Source organism: Puma concolor, chromosome E3 (assembly GCF_028749965.1).
Source record: "Puma concolor isolate L17-30 chromosome E3, mPumCon1.1.hap2, whole genome shotgun sequence".
NCBI lineage: Eukaryota > Metazoa > Chordata > Mammalia > Carnivora > Felidae > Puma > Puma concolor.
This window is the reverse complement of record NC_141682.1, coordinates 34,172,107-34,186,681: the sequence shown is the minus strand read 5'-3', so window position 1 is coordinate 34,186,681 and position 14,575 is coordinate 34,172,107.

Here is a 14,575-nt window from a genome sequence, read left to right as displayed (position 1 = left end):
ATTTCTTTCCTCAGAGTATACTAGCTTGGTGATTGAGATCATATACAATTAACACGTGGCGGGGGTGGAGGGGTCCCCAGGGCATCTTCTCCCTGACATGCAGTCTGGGTCCCCACGGCTCCTTCTCCTCCTCGCTGAGATTCAGGCTGGGTCCCCACAGCTCCATCATCTCCTCCCTGAGATGCAGGCTGGATCCCCACAGCTCCTTCTCCTCCTCCCTGAGATGCAGGCTGGGTCCTCACGGCTCTTTCTTCTCCCTGAGATGCAGGCTGGGTCCCCACAGCTCCATCATCTCGTCCCTGAGATGCAGGCTGGGTCCCCACAGCTCCATCATCTCCTCCCTGAGATGCAGGCTGGGTCCCCACGACTCTTTCTCCTCCTCCATAAGAAACAGGTGCCAGAGCCAAGAGTCCTGAGGGCCCTCCTTGGTTAGATATGTCAGGATTCTATAATTTCGGTGTGAAGAGAGGAAATTTCCAGGAGCCAACACCCAGCATATAAGAGAGGCTGCAGCAATTACAAACGATTCACAAAACCCAGTACGAGTCATGGAAGGTTTCGTTGTAGGCAAAGTGCACTGAGCGACAGAGTAAGGCAACTTGGAGAAACTTGAGGAAGATACACAACATCCATGAGCAGTTCCCCCTCTCGTACACACAGGCCTAGCTCGATCTCTGGAACATTATCACCTAAACAAGTATGGAGGGCCTCTGCCTCAGGAATGCCAAGGCATAACTTTCAATGAGACGTTTGTTCATTTTATCTCCCCAAACTGGCTGAGTTACCCCGCATAATAACTGAAATCAGGCACAGACCATCTATGTTTTTACAATAAACTATGTAGCAAGTTAGTACGGGGCACCTCCAGGCAGTTTTGGACTTCAGACAGCACGCTATAAATCACTGATTAATACATCCCATCCCTTCTTGGCCACGTCTATGGCTCCAGTGGCTCCGGAGACAAGCACAGAGTTACACAGACCAGCTGCAAGTTGGCCCTGTTCTTACAGAGGCCAACACTGAAGATTGGTCTTCCTGGGCCCCTGGAAGTTACACCCAGCCGCGCTTCAGATAAGAACAGCGCCAAGTATGCACGAAATATGGTCATGGGGAAAGCATTCAGATATGTCCCCCTGGAGCCTGAGTCCAGACTGGAGTGTCTCTTTCAGTCACCGCTGATCCTCTGAATCTGGCAAAGTGACAGCAGTGGAGATGGGGATAAAGCCTAATTTCCTGCCTCCTCACTCCCGCATCCTCTCCCTCCCCCCTCCCATAAAAGCCCTCTGGCAGAATAGAAAAGGCTTGGCATGGAGTGGGAGCCAACCAACTCGAATTCCATCTCCACTCAATAACTATTAACTATTCCCGTGCGTCAAGAACTGTGCCAGATCCTGTAGAGTATGGAACCAGGCAGAGGCCATCCCTATTTACATGGGATTTGCAGCCTAATAGGGGAGACGGATATTTAACAAACATTCAAATATACAAGTTCAAATCCATACAAGGGAAAGGAAACAGGTTGTCATAAGAGAATAAAGGGGGCTGAAGCCTGCAGGAGATCAGAGGCCAAGGGAAGTGATACTCTTTAAGGGATTGACACAGACAGGAATGAGGGAAGGGCATTCCAGTGGGAGGGGACATCATGTGCAAAGGCCCTGTGGAGGGAACACTTGTTAAGTTAAAAGAAGATTAACTTAACAAGGGGGAGGGGGGCGTGGGCAGTGTGGCTGAAAGGCAGCAGGTGCTGGGGAGGGTGGTAGGGGTGAAATTCGAATGACAAAATCCCATCATGCCTGGCCCTGCAGCCACAGTCAGGAGTTTGGATCTTATTTCAGGCCTGATGATATCGTGAATTGAGTTGCCCCCTGAGCAACTGCCCCCTGAGCAGAGCCTGAGACAAGGGTTTGGTGCAGGTGGTTTATTTTGGAGGTGATTTCAAGAAGTAAGAATGAAGCTGTGGAAAGATTTGGGAGGGAAAGCCATCCAGATTCATCAGTGAGGACAAGAGAAGCTCAAAATGCTGTTGGGACCTCTGAGAAGTGAGCAAGGAGCCTTCTACAAATCTCCTCCCGAAGGAGGGAAGGTAGTGCGTTTGTCCACAGGCTCCCTTTCCCTGCTGCTTCATGGGTGCCTCCTGGGCTGTTTACTCAGCACTTTTGCACAACTTGAGCTGGTACTGGCAGTATCTGAGAAGGCCCCGGGGCAGAAAACAGAAGACACTGGACACACTTTCGAGGTGAACAGCTGTGAGCAAGAGAGTCTCAGCTCCGAGGAGGACCACTGGGATAAGAAGCAGGCACAGGGGACCTCTGCTGTCAATGGGGAGTCTCAGATATGTCTTTAAGCAGAAGAGGCCCATGTGATCTGCAAGGCAGGGGTCATGTGCCCAGCTAAGCACACAAAGGAATCAGGAAGAATCTCAAATGTATTAAGCATGTCCTAGGCACCAGTACTGGGGCCTTCACGTACGTTACCTTTAATTCTTCACAGCAGGAATATTATCCCCATCTTACAGATGTGGAAACTGAGGCTCAGAGGCAGGAACTCATTTGCAGGAGGGCTCACAGACAAGGAGCAAAGGAGCAAGGAGCTCCCATCCCAGCCCCCACTGTTCTCGTCTGAGCCTCCAGCAAGACCAGGGGGCCTCTGCCACTGTGTCCTCCTCTGAGGGGCTTCCCTCCCCACGGGCTCTCTGCAGCCCAGGTGGCACCGAGAAGCCAGCTCTCCAGATCACCCAGGGCCCCACATCTTGACTTTCTGCCCCTGCAGGTGTTTGCCTCCCCCACGCGCAGAACTGTGCAGCCAGGAAGACTAATTATAAATGCCGGATATTTATAGTGAGTTTCTCCACCCAGTGCCTCCAGCACCTCGAGGGAACTATTTACAGAATCCTCCCAGCACCTCGGAGAGAAAGGCAGAGCCTAGGAGGGGAAACTGAGGTGAAGCAGAGGGGGTAAGGCGTCCCCAAGTAAGGACCCTGGGTGGAGGGGACTTTACAGGTGTCGTCTGGTGCAGCTCTGGGATTTGACTGGACAGCCACAGGGGAGAGAGCTCGAGAGGAAACCTGTGACTGCACACTTGCCCGTGACCACACGCTGGACCATTCCCAAGCATCAGCCCACTTAATCTCTCAGCCTTAATTTTCTCATCTGTGAAATGGAGCTAGCGTTGCACTGCTCCCCCCACCCCCAGACTTGTGAGATTTGAATGAGTTCAAACAGGTGAAGAAGAAAGCCGAGCAAGGAGTGAACCTCAGGACACAGTGGCTATTTCTTACCATCACTGTGATCATCCTTACCACTGACCCGATCATGCAGGTAAGTGCGCTGCGGGGGGTTTGAACTTCAAGAACTTCATAATCATAATGAAGCTCCCCAATGCTTTCCTCTGTGATGTACGGTTGTGCCACGAGGATATTCGGGAGCCAGATTAATCAAGGCAAAGGCAGGTGGTTTCTCCATGCCTCCGCCCAAGCCGGAGGAAAAAGAAAAGGAAGAAAGGACGTGGTCAGGGGATACACAGTGACTGGTTTCTGGTCTACGCTGATGGCCACAGCATGTGACAGGTGGGCTGGTAGAAAACGGGAATTGGGACAAGATCTCTGGGGGCTGCCGCACACCCACACCTCCCACCTTGTAACAGGGGCCGAGGAGAGAGCTGGGCCCAGGCCATTCAAGTTTTCAGCTGTCGCCCAGGCTCCAGTGCCTCAAGCACAGAACTCGGGAGATCCTTCCCAAAACGTGCAGAATGCCGCAATTATCACCTCCCACCTTGCCAAGAGCCAATGAGGACCGACCGAAAAAAACACGTACGAAGTTACTGGCGCATGGTGGGTTTTCCAAAAATGGCCACCATTATTTCCTTTATTATTTGTTTCTTGACCAGTCTCTAGTATTTTCTGTATATAAAAACTACAGCACGCTTGACATTAAAAACAATTCAGACTAAAGAAGGATAGAGGCAGGGGGAGAAAAGGGCTCGGCCTCCCCCCCTCGCCCGCAAACTGTCACTGATATTGTTACGACTCTTTCTGCTTCCCTGGGTAGGGGCAGGAGTCCTCGATCCAGAAAGTCAAGTGTCTCACTCCTCTCCTGGGATGGCCAGCAACCCTCTGGGCGACCCTGCGCAAGTCAGTTTTGCTCTGTAGGAAATGTCCTGTATTGCACCAGGAGGAAGCTGGACTAGACCCGGCAGTCCCAAACCGTGATGCACGTTAAAATCACCTGGGAGAGCACAACAATCCCAACGCCCAGAGGCCGCGCCCCAGGCTAGTGAGTCAGGTGGGGCCTAGGCATCAGTGTGGTTTCTTATTTATTTATTTTGAGAGAGACAGACAGCATGAGTGGGGGAAGGACAGCGACAGAGGGAGAGACAGAATCCCAAGCATGTTCTGCACTGTCAGCACAGAGGCTGATGTGGGGCTCGAACCCACAAACCATGAGATCATGACCTGAGCCAAAACCAAGAGCCAGATGCCTAACCGACTGAGCCACCCGGGTGCCCCAGCATCAGTATGTTTTTCCAACACTCTAGGTGATGTCCATGAGCCGCCATGGTTGCTGGGAACCACCCCAGGGCCTTCTCAAACTTCAGTGTGTGTGTAGATTGTCCTAGGCCCATGCTAAAATGTAGATTCTGGTTCAGCAGGTTCTGGGCTAGAGCTGAGATTCTGAATTTTTAGCAGACTGCCGGGGATATTCGTGCTGCTTTGGAGCCGTAAGGGACTAGACCGCTGGCCAAAAAACTGTTAGCCTTGGAATACTCTCTTCAGAGGACATTTTACATGGAAACGTATTTAACAGAACTCATCTAGTTGAAGCAAGGGATTGGACACGGGGGTCCCAAACTCAATCTCACCTCAACTCCCTGTATGAGGCAGAATCACGGTCCCCCAAAGATGTCCTAATCCTTAGAACCCATGAATATATTGTTATGTGGCAAAGAGGGAAGTGAGACTTCAGATGAAATTAAAGGTTGTTAATCAGCCAACTCTAAAATAAGATTATTCTGGATGATTTGGGTAGACCCAATTAATCAAAGGAGGTCCTTAAAACTGGAAGAGGTCAGAGAGATGATATGTGAGAACTCACCCCACTGTTGGGGGCTTTGAAGATGGAAGGGGCCATGAGTCAAGGAGTACAAGTAGCCCCTGGAAGACAGCATGAGGAGACAGTCTCTCCTCCTGAAGCTCCCAGAAAAGAGCACCTTGATTTTAGCCAAGTGAGACCCACACCAGACCTCTGACTCCCAGAACCGTAAGATCAATATATGCTTTTTTGTTAAGCTGGTCAGACCTTGTGTCACTTTATTACAGCAGCAACTGGAAACTAATACACCCCAACAGCATCTCCTGTGACGTCCTAACTCACTGAAAACGGCTGGACCAGATGACCTTCATCACCATGGATCCGCGGGGCTGAGATGCGCAAACCTGCCCTATGCGGCCTCCTCTGAGGCAGTCAGTTTTCCAGGGCTTGCTGGCACATCCTAGTCTAGTGGTATCAACTTCCCTGGGATTCCAGGACCCCGCTGCCCCCTTCTCTGGCAGGAGGGGAATCCCCAATAGCCTCCCTCAGCAAAATGGAAGCTATTTTCAGCTCAGTAGTTGAGCATCTCGGCAAAGAGCAGCTTGGAAGTGTCTCTTGGCCCCCCGGGGGACCTCTGTTCCTCTCCTTGTGGTATGCGTGCCAGATTTAGCCTAACACCTGCCTGCTCCCCACTGCCGTGCTACTCACAGCATCTCTGGTCCAGCCAAGCAGCCCAGGGCAGGGTTAGGAGGAGACCCTGAGTCTCCCCAGTCTGGTCTCTATCCCAGAGGTGGGTGCTGAACCGTTCTGTAGAAAAGCAGATGGACGGGGGTCCCAAGAGGATCCTGGAACAGACGAAGTCTCAACAAAAAGCACTAGAAAAGTGGTTCCCGGCCCTGCTACACACTAGATTCACTCAGGGAGCTTTTACACGGATGATGCCCAGACTGTGGCACCCTAAACCAGTTAAGTTAGAATTTCGGGGGCAGGGCCAATGTGGCGGGTGTTTTAAAGCTTTCAGTGTGCAGTCAGGGGTAAGACCCACTAGATCAATGGTTCTCGGAGAGTGGGCCACAGATCAAAAACACAAGCATCTCCGCTCTAACAAGCTTAGACCCGTCGGAGCAGGCTCTGCATTCTAACACGGTCCCCGTGAGTCCTTGGTACACTAAGTTTGAGAAGCATGACAGTGGGGCATAATAGTTCAGGCTCTGGGTCAGACTGCCTGAGTCTGGGGAGGGTCTCCATCACTTCTTAGCCACAAGGCCTTGGACACATGACTCTGAACATCTCTGTTGCTACCGTTGGCTTGTTCCCACATCCCATGGTGGGGTTGAGCCAGGAAACCTCGGGGTCCCTAATACTTCAGAAAGGTTAGTGGGGAAATCCCAGAGACTCAGGAGAACCCACAGCCTATCTTGGAAGAAGAGGTTCAGGTGGACCCGGAAGCAGAAACAATTTGGAGGGCCTCCTGCAGAAAATGAATATAGAATTCCAAATATAAAATCGGATGCATCAGTCAATGGGTCCAATTTTAAGTGCTCTGCCTCTCAGGCTCTTTAAATGAGCACCCCACCGGATCCCAGGTCCTGACTTCCGGTTTCAAAAAAAAAAAAACACCCCAGCCTTTGCGTATAAGTGGATTTACAATCTTAGCCTCTGGAAAAATTAACAACCCATCCATAGTAGCTGAAAAATACCAGAAGCTTCAGGATGTTCAAGGGAAGGATTACGGAAAGCACTTAATTGAAGCTCCTCCATTGATGTCATCAGAGACCTGGAAGAATGTTGGAAAAGCCAGCGCTTCAAGAGGGGGAACCAGGCAGCTCTCCGAAGAAATTTTTAAAACAGGAACAAGGATTTCTCAGTTTGCAGGGCTCTCTGGAAGCGGGCCCTTTCGGATGAAGGCAGGCAGGCTATACTTAGGCATGGTGAAGAGCAGTTCTGTTACTATAAATTCATTTCCAAAAGCCAAACATATGTGTGTGCACACACATAAATACCATATATATGGAGGAGATAAATCAGCGTATGACATTTAGCCCTTCCTAAATTGGGAAATATATAAAATTACTACTTTTTTTTTTTTCTGAAGGGTGGGGATTAGAAGGAAGGCCTCTCACTTCAGCAAGATCGATCCGATAGAGAATAATCTATATTCCCGAGGGGAGCTCATTCATTCACTCATTCAGGACACGGAGTTGACAGCTTCCGTGCGCCGGTGAGGAACAAGACCGGTGTCATTCGGGCCTTCGTGAAGCCCGCGACCTAGCACCCACCACTCCAAGTGTGGTCCTAGACCCAGCCGCGTCAGCCTCTTCTGGGAGCTTGTGGAAATGCAGATTCTCAGGGCCCCTCGTAGATCTACTAAATGGGAATCTGTACTTTACCCTGGCAGCATCTCTCGGAGACTTGGATGCACATTAAGGCTCCAGAAGCACTGATCTAGTACAACCCAGTTTCCAAGTCTGCTGAGCCACAAAGGAAAGCTGCCCGGGGTCGAGATTTCACCCATGGCCCACCGATAGGGTATCGTGAAGTGGGAACGCTGACACAAGGTTAGCTATGTCCAGCCCAATCACTGCCCCCACCGATGCAGACACTGCCGATTTATATCATTTCAGAAGACCATGGAAACTGGCAACAGTGATTTGGGAAGCTGGGAGGTATTATAAAACCATTTCATGATTCATGGGTCCAGGAACCGTCTCAGGAAGGAAGAGATGAGTTCGAGTTGCTGGGTAAGAGGGTCTGGAGGAAGAGCTTGCTTATCTCGGTACAGAAACTCCAAAGTGTCAGGTTCCAGCTCCAACACTCAAGCCCACTAATGGATGGCCTGGCTCCAAGATCGGCAGGGTAACAGATGGAAGTGGAAGGAAAAAAATATCATTTCCCCCAAACTTGCTGAGTCCGAGGAAGATGTCGGAAGATTTGGACGCAGCCAGCATGATTAATCTCACCGACTTTACCTTGAGTTTCGTTTTTGGCGGGGGAATGGCATCAGCTTAAAAGTTAATTACAAGCAAGAAACAAATCATGCAGCTGATGTGCACATTACAAACAAATTAAGTTCTTAAAATAGGCAACACACCACTTGGAACAATGGTTTATGAGCCCAAGGGTGCATGAAAATAATTGTGGAAGGTGAGCAAACTAATAGCTAATATATATGAATTAAATGAGGACAAATTGCAGATATCAACCAAAAAGGAAAGAGAAACATGGTCAACCTCTCATTTTATAAACAACAAGCCAAGCAGAACGATCTAGAATGCAGTCCCTCTGTGGAACGAGGAGGGGGGCCCCTGATGGAGACAGGGCTCCCCAAAGCTGTAGAAGCAGCCAGAGAACTGCAAATCAGGGCAGGAGGAGGGGCCGCCAGCGGGGAAAGCTCAGAGCAGCGCTGGCAGGCAGCATCCCACCGAGGGTAAATTCAGAGGTGTGTGGGAGAGGAAGTTTCAGATGTAGAAAGTTGGAAATTGAGTCCAAAGTCCCCATCATGATACGAAGAAAGCAGGCACAGAGAGGGGAGGTGATTTCCCAAGGTCACACGGCAAGTGTCGGGGAGAGCCAGGCCTTGAACCCTAGTCACCTCGCTTCCTTCTCATTTGGCAGGGACTGCAAATTCATGTGCCCACAAAGTCGGGCAGACAGCAGAAATGCAAGAGGCTGGCCTGAGGTGGGAGACTGTGGGCCGGCACTGTCCACAGGAATCCAAGGGAAATGCAAGGGCAATGGAGCTTTCCGGAGACGCCCTTATAAGGCACTAATCCCATTCATGAGGGCTCGGCCTTCATGACTTATAAGCCTCTCAAAGGGCACCCCCCTTCTAATACCATCACCTCTGGAGGTTAGGATTTCAACAGATGAACTGAAAGGGAGCAGAGGAGGACACAAACATTCTGACCACAGCACTAGGCTAGCCTAGGCTAGACTCCCACATCTGAAAGTCATCCGGTGGGCCGCCATTTTGCAAACTTTATCTTACACCATGCCGCCTCAGAAGCAAAAAAAACTTCATCAAATAAGCACCTTTTAAAAAAAAAAAATTTAATGTTTATATATTTATCTTGAGAGAGAGACAGAGAGAGAGCAGGGGAGAGGCAGAGAGAGGGGAGAGAGAGAAAAAATCCCACACTGCCAAAACAGAGCCCGATGCGGGGCTCGAACTCGCAAACTGTGAGATCATGACCTCGGCCAAAACAGTCAGATGCCTGACTAACTGAGCCACCCAGATGCTCCCACCAAATGAGCATCTTAAGCATCCTTAGGAACCCGATTAAGCCCTATCAACCACTTTTACTGAGAAGTTCAAGTCCAGCCCTGTCACTCCTCCACTATAGGAAATTTGGTGAGTTAACTCCTCTGGACCTCCGTTTTCTCATCTCCGAAATGGGAATAATCTCTTGCATGGGCATGTTTTAAGGGCCACATGAGAAAACCGAATGGAAAAGCCACTCCTAAGTGTCAAAACACTGTACAAACACAGTTGTTATGGAGACACTCTCAGAGAACAGGGCATATGGCCAACGGTCATGATGCATCTGAGACCCCACCTGCCTTTGTCACTGGGATTCCAAGCCCTGCCTGTACACACCCCATCCATGAAGAACGGAAGGCCCTTCTTCACTGACAGTTTTCTGCCCTTCTCGTCCCGTTGTATCCACGGCAATCCACACCAGTCTGGAATCTAGGACACTGACCCTCTTGTTCGTTCAACAAACACCACTGAGCACCCATGTGGCATCTGTTGTTCTGGGGACTGAGGCTAGATGGTGTGCTGGACACTGCCCGTGTTCCTCCCATGCCCTTTCTCAGTTCTCTGTTCCTCTCCTGGCTTCTACGTGCCCAGCTCACTCCTGCTACCGTCTTCAGAGGGTCACCTTTGAGCTACAGGATCACTATCACCCGCAGCTCAGCTATACAAGTGCCTGTGAACTGACATCCCCAATGACTCACGTGGGCAGGTGTGGACAAGCCCAGCTGCTCCATGGCTCCAGGTGGGACACACTCTAAAATGTCATTTATGTTCCAGAGCTCCCCATGGGATCAGACTGAATTGGTCTGAAATCTCACCCTTTTTGGCTGCGTCCCCTCCCCGGTCCTGTTTCCCCACACCTTGGCTGTCGATCTCTCCTGGGAACACTTTCCTAATGAATCACGTTCACGTGCTCTGGAACCCTCATCCCAGGATCCGATTCTGGGACCATGTGACAAGGACACAGACATTCACACACAGCCCCTGCCCTCAAGCAGCTCTCCAGCTAACCAGGGAGGCCGGCAGGCCACAAAGTGCAAAGGCTTTATTCACCGGATTCTTTTTGGGGGAACTACTGTATTTGGAAGGATGTCTTAATAAAGTCACCAGGGGCAAAACAGATTCCCTACGGGCATGACTGCTGCTGTTGCCAAGACTTCAAGAGAAGAGGACGGAACTGCTCTGTGAGAGGCCACGGGAAGGATTTGCTCGTTCCCCAGAGCAGAAAAGGAAGGAGAGAGCCAGGAGTGGAGGGCAGGCCAGGGGCAGTGTGATATGGTGCGATGTTCTCAGCTTCCACACGTTGTCGAGGCAGCACGCAGGTGCAGGGGCTGGAGACAGAAGAGACCACAAGGAGCCAGGCCCTCGAGAAACCTTGGAGAGGGCTTTGGACCCTCCCAGGCCATGGTGTCAGGGACCTTTGAGGCAAGTTTGCAAACGGACACCAATGCCCATGAGGAAGCCTGTAGTAGGCTCCTATGTGGGCTCCTGCTTCTATGCCTGCCACCTCCCAGCTGTCGGTTCCCGACCAGCAGCCAGAGGGGGCTTCTGAAATGCAACGAGGTCTTGATATCTACATTTATGAAGTCCAGGTCTGTTTCAAACCCTCCAATGGCTTCCCGTTGCATTCACAACAAAATCCTGGAGTTCTCATCCTGGCCTTCCTAACCTGTAAGGTCCTTCGTTCTGTTCCTTGAAAAGGCCCATCTTGCTACCTACCACCCCAGTGCCTTTGCACCAGCTGCTTGTTCTGCCTGGACCACTCTCTCAACTCTCATACCTTCCCATGGCTGGGTGTTTTTTGTCATTCAGTTCTCAGCTCAACTAACACCTCCTCATTCAAGTCCTTCCTCTCCACTCTGCACTTGGGCACCTCCCTCCTCAATTTATACCATGTAATTCTATATCCATTTCTTCAGAACATTCACCGTCAGCTGAGCTTGCACTATTGGTTCACGTGTTGTCTATTATCTCTCTGTCCCCAGAACACAAGCTTCATGAAGGGCAGTGACCTTATCTTACTTACCAATGGTCTACAGGATCTGACCCATACGATATGCTCAAGAAACACTTGCTGAGTGATAAAACGGGCTTCTGAGGGACAGGGGTTGGGGGAGGGGTGGGGACAGCTGGCATTTGGATGATGCAAACAAGCAATGCTGACCTAGAGTACATAAAGGAAGGATGTACCAAGTGCTGTGAGGGAACAGAAGGGCCAGAGGAGGTTCCGCACAGGAGAGGGTATCTGAGATGAGCCTTGGCATGCCACCCTTTACCTTGTTGAGAACGTTCAGATTGCTCCTCGAAAGCACAAAGCTCCTTGTGATTTGAGCCTTTCACGGATGCTGTTCCCTCTCTCTGGGAAGCTCTTCTCCATTCTTCACCTGGCGGATTTCTGATCGCACTCCAGGCTTCAGCGAGAATGCCACTTGCTCAGCCACACACTGATTTCTTGACCCCCCACCCCCACCCACCCAAATTAGGTCTCCCTACCCTTCTCTCTCCAGGCATCCTATCTGCATCATTCTCCTCCTCTCTGTGGATCCTCGGTTTAATGCCTGGCTCTCCCCACTAGACTATAAGCTCTGTGAGGACAGGAACTGTGTCTTCTTCACTGTGGTATCCTCCACTCTGACAGTACCACCCAGGTGCACAGCAGGTGTTCAATAAATCTTTGTTAGCAAATAAATCAATGGGAGCCCACAGGCAAGACAGAGGAAAGGGAGATTCCCAGTGGAGTTAAGAGCATATGCAAAGCTAGTAAGCTCTGGTACATTTGGGAAGTCACACATTGCTGAGTGTGCCAAGAGAGTAACGTGCACAAGGAGAGAAGACACGAGGTGGGGTAAGAGAAGAAGATATGAGGTCTGGGTGGAAATTTTCCATCACCTCTGTTTTCCCTGCTGGCCAGACAGATCCCTACAATTACGGGCTGCATCTGCAACTTTGAGTGATAAAGGAGAGAGTGGGTTTGCTTGTGCAAGTTCTCCTGAGACCAGAGAAGAATTCTGCAGCTACCAAAGGGAAGAAACATCCCATGTGCGAAGAAGGCAAAAATGCAGACAGAGCGAACAGTAGGCCACTCTAGTAAATTATAGGTTACCATGGGTCTGGACCAATGACGCCAGGCGACACACACACTTTGGAAGAAGACATCCAAACAAAACCCAAGCAAATGTGGGTCCATCTAGGACACTTTGGATCTGCTCGCTTTCCCCGGTGATGATGCTTTCTGAAAAGTAGGCAGACTATGTTGGGAGAGATGACTGGATGGGAATGTGGGCACAGAAGGTCCCATGAGAAGTATCTGGAATAATCCCAGTCAGAGAAGGTTCGGGTCCCAAAGGTGCCTGTTGTGGTCATCAGCACTGTTTCACCTGTGTTTTCCGGTTTCCGTCTTCCAAGTTCATGGCAGGATAGTACTTCCTGTGCCTTTGCCGTGGAGTGGGGCCACATGACTAGTTCTACACAATGAGTCAGGCACCGAATGACAGGTGTCGCTTCTGCACTGGGGCATTCGATCGACGGCACAAACACTTCCGCAGCTCTTCCAATCTTAGTGTTTCCGCAGGATGCACCATTATTTCTGCTGAACTCCCTTCTCCCCAGCCCCTGCCACCCAATCTAGGGAGAAGCCCCGGTCTCCTTAAACACTACACCAGCCACCTGGGAATTCTTCCGAATCCTTTTCACTCTCGCAATGGCTGAGATGTTTGAGCACTAAAGTCAGGCTCTTGCAGACTTTCTTCTTTATACTGCCCCATATATTTTTTATACCATGCTATTCCTCCCCCCCAGGAAATAGCCCAGCCATCTGTTTAGCTCGGGGTGAAAGAAGCATAGAGAGAAAAAGGAAAATGGAGACAAAGTACATCAACTAATACTTCAAAAATACCATTGATCTATTTTCAAATTCACGGACTCCTTCCTCTGTCATCTTTATTCTGCTGTTAACTCCTTGCTATGGATATTTTATTTCAGATATTATATGTGTTAGCTCTAGAATCTCCCATTTGCTTCTTTCCTATCATTTCTATATTTGGCTGAGATTTCTTATCTTTTCATTTATCATGAGCAGATTTTCCTTTACATCACTGAGCACAGTTACAGGAGCTACTTTAAAAATCCTTGTCTGCTAATTCCCACATCTGGGTCATCTTGGGCTCAGCCTCCATGGATTGTCTTTTCTTTTGAGAATGAGTCACATTTTCCTATTTCTTTGCATTTCGAGTAATTTTGGATTGTATGCTAGATATTTTGAACGTTAGGCTGCAGAGACTGGATTCTGTTCCACTTCCCCCAAAGAGTGTTGATTTTTTAATTAGTATTAGGAGGCAGTGAACTTCATTGAACTCAAACTGCAAATTCTACCAGGTGGGCAGCAATGCAAGTCTTTTAGCCTTATCTGGGCCACTTCGGGTTTGCCAGAAGCAAGGATGCTTCACAAGTCAGCCAGAGACTTGGGCAGGATTCACCCACAGATATGAGTCTCCCCACTCTGTCTCCTTTCCTGTGGCAGCAGTAGTCTGGGACACTCTGTCCTCTCCCTGTTGAGGCCAGAAAGAATGCAGGCTTCCTATCAGAGTTTCCTGCAGGCAGTTGGGTATTTTGTGTGTGTATGTGTGTGTGTGTGTGTGTGTGTGTAAGCTTCCCCCCCACTCCCCAGGGTAGATAATTGTTATCTACGGGAAGATCCGTTCAATCAGCACTTACTTAACCATTATTAATAGAGCAAAATTCCACATTTCGCTTAAGAAAGGATTTTAAGGGGTGCCTGTGTGGTCAGTCAGTCATTTGGGTGTCTGACTTTGGCTCATGATCTCACAGCTTGTAAGTTCAAACCCCGTGTTGGGCTCTGTGCTGACAGCCCAGGGCCTGGAACCTACTTCAGATTCTGTGTCTCCCTCTCTGTCTGCCCCTCCCCTACTCTCTCTCTCTCTCTCTCTCTCTCTCTCTCTCTCTCTTTCTCTCTCTCTCTCAAAAATAAACATTAAAAAAAGAAAGGATTTTAAGCTAAAAAAAAGTCAAAAGCACATTATCCTCATCAAAAAGGATATGCCTTGAGAGGTTTATGCATCTCTATTAATAACCACCATTATTTTTCATTTTGTTGCAAACCTGTGAAAACTTCAGCTGGGATACACGACAGTCAGAGAAGAAGTCTGGGAATGACTCTGAAATTTGTAACCATTTCCCACCTTCCCCTGCAAGCAAGGCTCCTCTTTAGAAACCAAAGGACAAAATTAGTATTTCTAGAGTACCTTCTAAGTGTCAAGGTCTTTGCTAGACG